This window comes from Aulostomus chinensis, chromosome 19 (assembly GCF_037954235.1).
Source record: "Aulostomus chinensis isolate RoL2024-O1b breed Wild chromosome 19, RoL_Achi_v1.0, whole genome shotgun sequence".
In the NCBI taxonomy this organism is placed as follows: domain Eukaryota; kingdom Metazoa; phylum Chordata; class Actinopteri; order Syngnathiformes; family Aulostomidae; genus Aulostomus; species Aulostomus chinensis.
In genome coordinates this window covers 3,739,198-3,752,930 of record NC_141338.1, presented here as the reverse complement: position 1 = coordinate 3,752,930, position 13,733 = coordinate 3,739,198, and positions in this window count along the sequence as shown.

Here is a 13,733-nt window from a genome sequence, read left to right as displayed (position 1 = left end):
GCGTAAGAATATTATTTACATAGCCATGATCCTGCCTGGTGTTTTCCTCCATTTCCTCTGATTAAAATGATTTCCATTGCCGTTGAATCACGTGGCGCCCAATGCTGGGAGGCGCTCCGTGTGTGGACACAGTCAGGAGAGTGGCTCTGCATTAGCATAACATCAATGTCAGGTTTACATCCCTGAATCAAGGTAATCAGTATTCCTGCTGTCAAATTAGTTTGGCAGGCAGAATATAAAATATACAAGTATCAGGCGTGTTTTGATGTGCCACGGTAACACATTACAATGAAGTCAAAAAAGAAAGAAAGAAAGAAAGACAAGAACGCAACTCTGCTGGCCTCGAGGGTAAAATGAGCAAAGGCTGGAAAAGGTGCTGTACCGTGAGACGACGGCGTTGTGAGTACAAAAACGGTTATTTATCCTCCCGGCAGATCTCCAGCAAGTGTCGTTCAGAGGAAGATGAGAGTTTTCCCCAGGCAATGTGCTGATGCTCCCCATAGAAATAAGTGGAGTGACCATGAAAGACAGCGATACGGAGGGTAGCTTTTACTGTTGTTTCCCAACGAAAAGAAGGATTTTGATCTATAGATTCAATATAGAAACTTTTGTTCCTTTTTAAATGCCGGAAATGAAATGAAATTTTGAGCCTCCGAGCTGCATTTTGTCTGTTTGGTTTCATACGGATGAAGAAGTTGTGTCTTAAGTGCATAAACGTTAAGAAAATTGCAAATTTGTATCCCTCACTAAGAGTATTTAAGCTTAATGCTATACTTCATCCAATAAGTGTATTTTGCCTCCCAAGTATTTAGAATTTATGTCTTGAGCTAACAAAAAGCTCTTTTCCCGTCTGCATTGCTTCTTTTTGACTGCATAAAGTCCAAAAATGTCCTCTTGTAAAGTCCATCATCCAGGATAATCAACATGTTCCTTATATGCTCAGCAGTTAAACTTTAACTTGAGCTCAAATTGGGGGGGGGGGGGGGGGGGCTGTGTCGGTCACCTGATTAATTTTTTCTACAGCAGCCATTTTGACAGGACCTAGCAGGTAAACAGGGGTGTAACTGATGTCATTAATCAGGGTCTCATGAGCGAGCACACAGCACACCAGATCCCTGGCCCACCTCGATTGATGAGGCCAATAATTACGTTATTAATTACACCTGTGTTTAACCTGCCACGGACCGTCAAAGCAGCTGCTGAGAAAAGAGCCAGTTGAGAAAAAAAAAAAAAATTCTCAGGCTAGTTATCATCTGTCAGTCTCATTCATTTAGCCGTGACTCAAAGCTAATCGCCACACGTGAGTGAACTGACTGCTTATGCTTAAACCTAAGCTGATGCTAAGGAAGTTAGCATCTCCTTGATTCTCTCAACAGGGTGAGACAACGGCTGCCGTCTCTGGAATGTGAAACAGGAAGTGTTGATTACTCAGATTAGCCAAAGACTGAACATGCAGATCTTTTCACAGTAAAGTTGGCACATAATAAAACAATTAATTTCCTAAGTGACACAACATGTAGTATATCTGACACCTGCTGCAAAGGCACAATATGTGGATGGATCATATCAGGTTACTGGAGCAAATGACTCCTCTCAGCTTGAAAGTTTTACAGGTAGATTATTACTTTTGAAGGTAGATTGAGGGCGTTATTGCGCGTGAATGTGGGCAAACTGTTGGCCATCAACATGGGAGTCTTTCTGAGAATATAGTATTTTACTGGACTCTAAAGAAAGACCAGAAAGTCTGAACATGTCGCCACACTAACTGATATCAATTATAGGTTTAATTCTTTCCAACCTGTGGAATCGACGGAGGCAGGGAGGCAAAACGCCGGAGAGACGCTCCTCTGCTGAGACTCTCTGACAGGCAGTGTTTAATCTGTCCATGTCAATCCATCATTGTCGCAAACTGGAGGTGGATGATGGAATACATCTGCATGGGAACTAACATTTAGTGGGAGCGCTGAATCAAATATTCAACTCATTTAGCATTTATGACCTATCCATATGGCTGGTTATCAATACTGATACAACACAGACCGAATTGCTTCAGTGCTACTGAGAATGGAAAGACGCTTCTCCACTGAATACCAATTTCAATTCTGAAAGTTGGGGATTAATTTTTAATGTCGTAAAACTGCTTTGGAGAATTCCACAAAATTAAAGCGCTGAGACAGAAATGGAATCCCTGATCCAGGTCTACTCTCCTTCTCGCCCACTACGCTCTCCATGCGACAGACGCCTGGTGCTTCCAGCCCAGCGCTGCTCCAAATCTCTAGCCAGACTCTTCTCTTCTGTTGTTCCCAAATGGTGGAACGAACTACCGAACTCCGTGCGTTCTGCTGAGTCCCTTTCTACTTTTAAGAGACAATTGAAGACTCAATTGTTCAGAGAGCACCCAGGCACTGAACCTGACTCTTCTCCTCTTTGTCCTGTGGGGTAGAATCAGTCAGAGGGTCCAAGACCCAGCACTTAGTGATTATGTAGCACTAACTGTGTTGTGTCATGTTGTATGTCTGTTATATAAAAAAAAAAAAAAAGGGAGGGGGGGGCGACACTTCTTCTGCCACTAGATGGCAGTACCTGTGACCAAATCACAACTGAAGCACTTTTGCGCTTCCTATGGGCTTTTCCTTAATTAAGTCTGAATTCTTGCTTGTGTTGTACGTCGCTTTGGACAAAAGCGTCCGCTAAATGAAATTGTAGAATTGTAGAAAAATTAAGTGAATCTACTTTTCAGTAAAACTGTTTATATTCATATCACCGTGCATGTTGTCGTTTTATAGGATGCTATCTTACGTGTGAGAATGCCGAGGGAAAATAAAATCAAAGATTTCTCATGTCCTGCGTGATGTAATTTTGATTTTGTGAGCTGTTTTTCATCAGGAAGCAGGATGGAGTCGAGGTAGCTGCGTCAGAATGTTCTGAACGATACCCAGCCCTCCCAGGAAAGAGGACAGCATTGATTCAAATGTAGCTTGGGTAAAATTTTTAATAATTTCAGGTTGTAGCATTTCATTATCCTCACGACTACTTGGGTAAGAGGTTACACGTCTTCTATACGGAATAAACCACTAAAATTAAAGTGTCAGGGCAGCGAGCACGTGGTTTAGACATGGGTAATAAAAGCTGTAAATAAACCCTTATAACATTACGTGATGACCAAAAGTCCATTCTTCTGCACTTAAAACTCTTTAACGCGATTTCACTCTATAGGAACTTTCAGGAGCCGAATAAAGAGAAGTGGAAATGAAAAACTTTATTGTGTTAAACTGACCTCAGCGCATATAAGGCTACATGATAAGATTTAACCTTGTGAGAAATGCTATTATAAGGCCCATCGGGGTTTGATGGAGCTCTCAGCTCTGACACTTTGAAGGGAGAGTGCGGCGAGAGCTAAACACCTTTTTACTCCAGGCATCGTTCAAACCAGATGAAGACAGTAATGTTTTCCGTGATGGATTTTCAGCTATAAGATTTTAGATGATACACCATAATGAACGGTGGAAGTTTCAAGTAAAATATCTATCAATTTAGATCATGCAGGGTTAAACTCATGCTGAAGGGGTTTTTAAGAGCAGTTGCAAAACGCCTGTGCTACACTTTTTAATCTTTCATGCCAAAGGAGTTGTGACTGAAAAGCAACTGTCAAGATTGTTTTCAAGCCTGCATTCTTTTGTTCGTTGAATTGAACTCTGATTTGTTCCCCCCCCCGGCACAATTCATTTTCGCAAACCTCCACACAGCAATCACGCCGGCAAATCAGCTGTACAGAGACTTTTGGTTTAAGAAAAAAAAATAAATTGGAAAAAAAAACATGTTTTTAAAGTGACCCAATCGGACTTTGAGGTAAACAGCCTGGTGGAATTTTGCAATTCTTAAATCCCGACGTTTCATGCTGGTCAAGTCAGAGCAGAGTAAACTGACCCGACTCGACTTGCTACCTGCAGCTCAGCTTGTCAAAATAAGTAGTAATAAAATATATATATATATACACACGCGCATGAAAAAGTGTTTGCCTCCTTCCTGATTTCTTATTTTTTGCATGTTTGTCACACTTACATGTTTGAAATCAAACAAACTTAAATATTAGTCAAAGACAACACAAGTAAACACAGTTCCTAAATGAAGGTCTTTATTATTAAGGAAGAAAAAAAAACAAACCTACACGGCCCTGTGTGAAAAACTGTTTGCCCCCCCCCCCCCTAAAACATAACTTAATTGTGGTTTATCACACCTGAGTTCAAGTTCTCTGGCCACACCCAGGCTTGATTACTGCCACGCTTGCTCTCAATCAAGAAATCAATTAAATAGGACCTGCCTGACAAAGTGAAGTGGACCAAAACATCCTCAAACGTGAGAAATTATGCTGTGATCCAAAGAGCTCCAGGAACAAATGCAAAAGAAGCAATTGAGATCTATCAGTCTGGAAAAAGGTTAAAAAGCAGTTTGCAGAGGTTAATTTGAGCCGGATCCTGCCGGAACAAGATCCGGCACCTCTGAATTTTGGCCTCCCTGTGTTCCGGTACTCATTTGGGCAGATCCGGTACCTCGGTAATTATTTGGGCAGATCCGGTACATCTTGTATTAAAAGAAAATATGAAAACGTTTTGAAAATATTTAAAATACAACAATAATATGCATAGATCAATTTACAGACCAAATCCTGAGAAATTCACGTTGTTTATTAAGATTCATTTGAAAGAGTCGGAGATCTGTTGATGCGCTGATGCCAACAAGCCACGCCCCCGACACAAACAATCCGCCGCCTCTGAAGAGCAAGCAGAGAGGAAATAAACAGTTAGTGTCTCAACGCCAACTTGTCAAAAAGACGGTTAAATCTGCTGTTTTTTGAAAAAGAAGCAAGAGTCGCATGACGCTTAAAACGAGTCAGAAAAGCCTCCACAAGCGGCGACGAGGGCAGCTGCAGCGGTCATGTCGACGATCAAAATCGGCTGCAGCAGGAGGCTCGCGCCGCCACAGCGTTCACCTCCAGCTAGCCAAGCCGGGGCTGGAGGCTAGCGCCGCCACAGCTAGCCAGGTTCACCTCCAGCTAGCCAAGCCGGGGCTGGAGGCTAGCGCCGCCACAGCTAGCCAGGTTCACCTCCAGCTAGCCAAGCCGGGTCTAACGTGATGTGGGGTGTCTTGGACAACTAAATGGTGAGCATACCGTCTAATAAAAGGCCGCCGTGCCAATCTTTAAATACCGTAATAATGGAAGATTTGTGATTTATTGAGCTCTTTTTTTGGTTGTTTTACAAGTTGGACCTGTTGAGGAAGGAATTGCTGACTGTAGACTCTAAGTCCCACCTGTGGTGATGTGGGCCCTCACCTGTGCTGCGCAGAGGAGGCTAAATAACTGTGAATTATCGTCATAACATTGATACTATGGACATTGTTTGAAATGGAGGCTTGTAAGTCCCACATCATGGCAAGTGGGCATTTGTATGTTGTATTCTGTGTACGTTCCGGGACCTGTGCCCCTCTCTCACCCCTGAGCTGTCATATGTACTTGGCATTCGGGCACCTTTATGATTTACAAATTAAGCAATGGTTTTACATGTTGTTTTTCTGTGCGTTCCGAGACCTGTGTCCATCTCGTCACCGCTGGGGTGTCATATGTACTTTGCGTTCTGGTACCTTTTTTTTATGATTTACAAATTAAGCACTGGCAGTTTGTAAAGCTTTGGGACTCCAGCGAACCACAGTTTGAGCCACCATACACAAATGGCTAAAACATGGAGCGGCGGTGAACCTTCCCAGTGCCAACTTTTGCCAGAAAACATCTTGACGATCCCTGAGACTTTTGAGAAAATCCTGCATGGACTGACGAGAGTAACGCTGAACTTTGGGGAAGGTGTGTGTCCCATTACATCTGGCGTTTTAAAAATAACACCGTTTCAGAAAAAGAACCTCCTACCAACAGTAAAATACAGTGGAGGCACTGTTTCACTGCTTGCAGTGAAGTTGGGTTCTGCAGCAGGGCAATGAGCCAAAACACACCAGCAAGTCCACCTCTGAATGGCTGAAGAAAAACAAAATGGAGACTTCGGAGCAGCTTAGTCAAAGTCCTGACCTGAACTCTACTGAGATGCTGTGGTGTGACCTTAAAAAGCCTTCAGTGTGGCTGAATTACAACAATTCTGCGAAGACGAGGGGGCCAAAGTTCCTCCGCAGTGCTGTAGAAGCCTCATTGCGTTGACTTTTTCGCACAGGGCCGTGTAGGTTTGGATTTTTTTTTTCTCTCTCCCTTTTAATCATAAAAAAACCTTCATTTAAGAAGAGCATTTTGTGTTTACTTGTGTTGTGTTTGACTAATATTTAAATTTGTTCTGAAACATTTAAGTGTGACAAACGTGCAGAAAATAAGATATCAGGAAGGAGGCAAACACTGCGCGCGCGCGTGTGTGTGTGTGTGTGTGTGTGTGTGTAAAAGGCAGCAGGGTAAACGGGGAGGTTTCAGACTTGCTCGTTGCAAGGAGTTACAAGTAATTGCAAATGATTGCAAGTGGTTCCAAGTTTCATCGAGTCTTGTTGTTCAAAAGGTCATGAAAGCAATTTAAAAATAAGACCGATTGATTTTGATCTTAACTGGTCTTTAATCTACATTTCAGAATCTAAAAATACTAATCAAAAGAGACAAAGTAGGAATCATCTTTATTTTTTTTTAACGTCTACTTTTTGAATGCCTCTGGTGCCAAGGTCAAACCTCGCTCACTGGTTCTCAGCCATGAGATGGTTTTTACCACTTTTTTATACACTTAATTTCAAACACTGTTCTGTGAATGTAGCAAAACAGTCAAGGATAAAGGCTGGTTTTTATATGGACACATTAAATGAGGACAAAGGTCCAGAAGTAAAACTACATCCTTTTGTGAATTCCAAGTTGGTAATATTTCTTAGGGGGGGAAAAAAAAAAAAAAATCTAAATGTATAATTTTTGGTGAACCGAAATGAGGGTAAAATCAATCTTAAAGGGTTTTGATGTGGGTTGCTCATTGAAATGGGCTTTTGAGTGTCCCTCCTTCACTTTTTAGTATCCAGGGAGTCTTTTTCTTGACATCCGAGCCATTTTATTTATTGACTACACACAAATATGCCAGCCAAGTGATGGGGAATTTCATCTTTGCTTTAACTTTCTTGGTCTTATCCTCATAATTCGTCTGTAAGGTTAAGAGCTGATGTGACCCCGGGTCTTGACCTGAGGCTGGGGGTGAACCTGTGGCGTCTTCCCTAAGTTCTTTGATAACCGTAAATTTGTTGGTAGAACTCTCACTGAGAGTAAAGCTGACGCTAACGACGCCAGTGTTACTCCGGTGCATAGCTGTGTCCAGACCAAGAGTAGTTCACGTTTGTGCAGGATGTTGTGATACTGGGTGGTGCCTGACACATGGAAGTATGGTTGTTTAAGAGGGGGGGCGGATGCTCGGGGGGGGGGGGGGGGGGCTGACTCAACCTCATCTCACTGCGAACCCTGTACCTCCTGTTATGGACGTCCATGAAAATGAAAACCATCTCAGAGTCTCCGGCCTGCTTCTTGCGTCTGACGAATTCCTTCATCGCACGAAACTCCACTTCAGCGAGGTTTTGTCTCACCAGCCAAGCGCTCAAGTCAACACTTGTTCAGAGAGAAACCCACGCTGTGTTGTTTGAAAGCTCATTTCATTAGAAGTCTCACTCCTCTCAAAGCACTGACAAATTGACAAGAGAAAAGTCATTCTCTTCTGGAGGGATGTCACGTTAAAATGCTTTCAGAGTTATACAATATGTTGGGCACGTCTCAATCGCTAAAAAAAATCTCCTGCTACATCAGAATACTTGGCAACAGCGTCTGTCCTGTAACATACACGGGTGACATCTGCTAGCAAATAATAGAGATTAAATTGGAATACATTGCAGTCTCGTTCCTTGCATCACAGGAAATAATGATGCAATTGCAGGTCTGTCTTTCTTTGCTCACGCCAGCTGTAGTTTACTGTTTCTGAGCTCACAGTCATTAAAGGTTACTGCCAATCTCACTGTTGTTTATCATAAAAAATGTCACACGCAACATCAGAGCCATTTAGAATGACAAATAGTGCGCATAAAAGAAAAAGCAAAACAAAGTAGCGCATGCATTATATGACTGATATGCTTGAAATATTGCAGCAGTAGACTTCCAGGAATGATAAATGTTCGATGGTGGGGGAGAGGAGGAATATGAGAAATGTTTGTACACAACATCTTTGCATGGATAATTGACAGTGGAACAAAAAAAAACCTAAACAGCAGATGTTTCATTCCCAAGATGGAAAGCCTCATGGCAATGATAATTACTCCGAAAAATAAAACACGTGCATGCCACACACACACACACACGGAATATATTTTGAAGTTATATGTTTTGCCTCCTCTACATCCTGTGAAAGGGTTATAGATGCTGGCTAAATTACATAACAAATGTCTGGTCCATTATGAAGCAGGTGTCTGCAAACTGCCAGGAAGAAGGTTGTCAGTCGCATAATGTTAACATCAGCCATTACAGACACGCGTATGGCTGCTGGAAGCTTGGACTGTTTGCTTCAGTGTCACTCAAAGTCAGATGCAGCTTGTCACTTGTGACTGCTCTCAAAGTGAAGTAAATGCTGCATTGAATCTCGAGTCAAGCACTGTCTTTTTTAGAAACGCAGTCCTCAGAGTTCTGCCATTTGAAGAAGAAAAGGTTGTTTTTGCCATTGTACGTATGAAATGAAACACGTCCTCTACATTCAGCTCATCGTCTACGGAGCAGGGAGCGGCTGCGCGCTGTGTCTGTGAGCAGCCGTCAGCCAGATACAAGCTTTCACCTTGTCAAGAAGAGAATTGGCTGTGAACACAATATAAAGAGGGGCGGCGTGCCTCAGAGGTAGAGTGGCCTTCTAGCAACAAAAGGGTCGCTGGTTCGATCCTCACTTCCCCCGGTGACCATGTTGAAGTGTCCTTGAGCAAGACACTGAACCCTAATTGCTCCTGACGGCCCTGCGACTGACTGGTGACCCGTCCAGGGTGAACCCTGCCTCTTGCCCAGCGTCAGCTTGGATAGGCTCCACCGCCCACCCGGCCCCCTGCAACCCTCAATGGATAAGTGGTGTAAGTGGATGGATGGCCAATATAGGAAGAAGCTGGACATTGTGAACAGTGGGTGGTATTGAATGATTAGGTGGGGTGATAAAAAAAATATTCTCAATATGTCTGACATTTTGACACCAAAAAAAAAAAAAAAGAAAGTTAAATGGCAAACAAGTAGTTTGCACACAAGGGAGTTGAGCCCCTAACCTCAGTCAGTTTCATTTGTTACACCAGGTGTAATGGGCTCTCCACTTTCTGCAGACCCGAGGTGAAGTAGGTATCACAGCAGATGATTGTTGGCTTTCTCCCAACACTCAGACATGAACCCTGCCTGCTTGTGACTGAACAATGTGGCCATGAAGCTCCGTCACCAAACACCTTCTTTCGCTTCTCCGTGACCTGCGGTGACAGGCGACCACAAATACATTTTGATTCTAGGACTGTCCGTCCCGGATGAAACGTCCGAGCGATTTCTTGGATTTACTTCCTTTTTAAAATCGGCATGGATCTCTGGAGGGTGAGGCCACGGTACGTCAGGACCAGATTGGGCCAGTGGTTTGGACCGTTTGGATATTTTAACCTCAGCTGGATCTGTGTTAGACCACGACTGAGAGCCTGATAGAAAATGTTAACAAAAATGATTCACATCGGCACTTCAGAATGAAAAGCTGGATCCATTGGCAATCTTTTCTTCTTTGTCCTGAGCTTTGCAGCCAGAGCCAGAGCCGTTGACCCACCCTGACTTATACTTGTCGTCTGGCTGAATGTGAACTATTAAATGTTGTTGTTATTTCTGCAACTATCATTCTCAGTTCTGCCAACTTTAGCAGGCATTATGAGTAAGCGGTTACCAAGTGTGCCTCTAAGAGGGACAATGCAGGGAAACAGCAGGAGCTGTAAGTGCGGTTAATTTGTGTTGAGGAGAACAAGTGAAGTTATCAACCAAAGCTGCAGCAAGTGATTATTGCGGCTGCCTCAGGAGCACAGAATCTGCGTCAGACAGGCAAGCAGGTCACCCTCTTATAAGCCTGCATTTCCTTTCCAGTGTCGGGTGGTGGAGGTCGCAGGTCCACCATGGAACCCCTAAACCGTTCTTTTCGTGGCTGCGTCGAGCACCTCCGAGGATCCTGAGGCGTTCCCGGGCCAGTGCGGAAGTGAAGTCCCTCCGCCCGGTCCTCAGTCTGGCCCTCCTCTCAGCTGGACAGCTCCCTTAGGGAGGCACCCAGGTGGCATCCTAACCAGATGCCTGAACCACCTCAACTGGCTCATTTTGATTCAAAGGAGCAGCAGCTCTCCTCAGAGTCCCTCATGGATGACTGAACTTCTCACCTCCTCCCGGAGGGAGACGCCAGCCACCCTCCTGACGAAACCTTAATTCCTAGAAAAAGTATAAATTGGCCATTAGGGTGGCTGATGTTCTCAAAGCTGAGCTTGTGCAGTCTATTTGACAATGACTCATTTTTGGACGGACTATTCTTTTTTTTTTTTCTCGTTATGGGGTCCTGTTAGACAGAATTTAAACATTTATCATGATAGTCTTACTGTCAATCATGTTGTGGCTTCTGTCCAGCGAGGTGAAGGCACGCACGCTGCAAATTCACGTTCAGTGCCCGTGTACTCCAGCGCTCCATGATTTATTGAATCACAATCTCAGTGTCAGCCTTGGTGAGTGTCTGACTGCAGAAAAATAAAACTACTGTGAACAACCAGTGTTGCAGAAACGTCTAATGAGTACTGTATGCATAAATAATTTCTTCCATGTATACATTTTGTTAGTTCAGTTTACTTAATTGATAAAACCTAATTATTTTTATTCATATTATCATATTTTGAAACAGTAATGATGGCCTTTTGGTTTTTTTTTTCCCCAAGTGTATAAGTCCGTCAAGAAATACATATTTTGAAATGATCAATGATATGTAATGTATTTATAATATGGCAGTGTTACACACGATAATTACAACATGATTCATTCCGCATTCATGCACCACCCGTGCATTGCCAGTAATTTGCTCCACAAACGGATTTATCTCGGGCTTCCATCGGCCCAGCCAGTTTTTCATGTCGTCCCCGGTTCCACCTTCACCCTCAGCTACATAAACCTGCGGCGCATCGACCAGCAGAAGAGGAGCGAGGCAGTGTTTGGAATATGAGTCATGCATGAGAAGAAGGAAGGTTGAGGTGAAATATACAGGCTATGCGACAGTGATGAAAACGCGGCCAGAAAATGTCTCCAAGACAAAAGGTTTCGGTGTCACCGGAGGAGTAAAAGAACACGCCTCAGTTATTATGTAAGCGCTCCCCTAATAAAGTATTTCTCACCACAGCCTCTTTGAAACCTCACTCTGCAACTAAATTCATCTCAACCTTTAATTTTTGACTTCCCCTCAATATTAATTGACTGACCACTGACTGACACCTCATCCGTTGTTTAATTCAAAGGATTTGGGGGAAACCAACCTCATTTTCATGGGCTCAGAATGGTCTGCAGCGGAGGAGGGAGCGAAAGAACGCACTGTGTGTAACGAACGGTAATTAATGTTGAATAAAGAAGGCTAGAAGAAAAAGGCAGCACTCGCCTCTCCCACCCAGCCTGGTGCTAATGGGAATATGATTGCATTCTCTCTTTTTTTTCTGCTCTTTGTCTAATTCAATCAATACCTCGGGGCATTCTGTGCACTCTGAATGGAAGCGCTGAATGAGGAGAATCAAAGTGAAGCCATTCAGAAAGCAAATGGAACCAGTTTGACCTGTGGTGTAATTAAGTGGAAAAACAGAAAATGCTTGAATGTTTTCTTTTCAGAGCGCACGACAATCTGCTCATAAACAGTATTTGGCAAACATTAACCCCTTCAGACCCACATTTTTTTTTATTCTGCTGGGCAAAAAAAAAAAAAAAAAATTAAACTGATTCTGAGTCCAGCAGCATAAACACAAAGTGGGGGGGGGGGGACAACAACACATTTTTTGCTAACTTGTGTTTAGGACGTCACAACAAGTGAAATGTCATAAAAACCTAAGAAAAATAAGTCTGAGTTTTTCCACAAAGTAATCAGTCCTGTACGACCCAAACATCTGGAACTGGCTGTTTGTATGTTTTTCAGTCTGTGTGAGGTTCTGACCATGCAGGTGACCTTGATCGGTGTATCGGAGCGAGGGTAGGGAGCAGCAGTGAGGTCATCACCAGGAAAACCCAGAGCCTCTCAAGTCGGAATGGACTTGAAACAGGAGTGAGCAGAAATGTGTTTGTTTTTTTTTTCCCACTCTGTTTCTGTTGGAGAGGAGTCAGACTCAGTTTTTTTAATTCTTTTTTTGCCCAGAAGGACAAAAAAAAAAAAAGAGCCTGAAGGGGTTAATAAAATACTCATGTTCATATTTGACTGGATCATCAGGATCCGGTAAGTAACCAGCGGTGCTGACATCATCCAGTTACACCACACATGCTAAATGTAACACTTGGAACTGGATTTTTCAGCATATCAAAGCAACATTATGTCATTTTGTTGAGCAGCGGTGGCCTCCAGTGGCCAATTAAAACACTGACAAATTCAGTTCTGTTGATTTTGACAATGAGCAGAGTGCCTCACTATGGAGTGCTCCACGGATGTATTAAGGTCAAACCTGAAACCCATGAGATATTTAATGCCTCTGAGCCAGCAACAGCTGTGGACCAGAGGCATCGGGGTTTTTTTTGTCTTGCCCATTCATCTGCCATTAATTATTTCATTGTTATTAATGTCATATCTTAAAAGGGTTCTGTCAGGCACACACGGTGGAAACGGTACATTGAGTAAGACTGAATTTTGGATTATTGGAGAAAAGCTAGATTGTAAACATAAATTCATGAGATGGAAGTGTTTTGTTCAGCAAGATGATCTTCATGAATGCAACTGCTCGGGGTAAAAAGCTAACGGTCAGCTTTAAATGACCCACAGCACACGCCGTGACTTCAACCTCACCACAACGAAGGCTCATATTTTTTGTCCTCTTCTATGTGTCCGGCGTGATGATGTTTATTGTCCTTAAAAATTGCTGCTCCCCTATGTTTGCCGCTTGTTAGCGTTTTTCAGAGACGCATAAAAGCACTGCAACATGATTTAAACTGCTTTTTCGCAACGACACCGTCGAAAAACGGGTTCCGTTTGATGCAAAAATGCCTTTTCATTTGTGTGATTTCATGAATGTGACCGTCAAACCGGATTAAAAACAGTTGTTGTCATGAACAGCATTTTATTTCATCGCTCATCGACTTGGAGGAGGTTACTGTCTAGTTTTTTCCCTCTTTTTAGCTTCCTCTTTAAACATCCTGTGCATTTCCCTCATGAGAATTCCAAAGTAGCTTTTAGCACCTGAAAGCAGCGTAAGACTTCCAGTCAGGTCAAATTGTGCCGGATAAGGATTTTGGAAGCGGTGCCGTTATCTGGGAGTCAGTGAACCATTAAAATAATGTTGAAACTGTTAGTTTAAGCTAAAAATACAGCATAACATTGCATGAAGTTCAGACAGAAGTTGACATTTTTTGTGTGGGATGATAGAGAAGTCTGTTCTCTTCCCGGAGAAAGCTGAAGGGCAAGAAACACAATGGAAGTTGATGCCAACCCAAGTTTTCAGACGCCGTTGACCCCGATGTGACTCCAATTAACTTA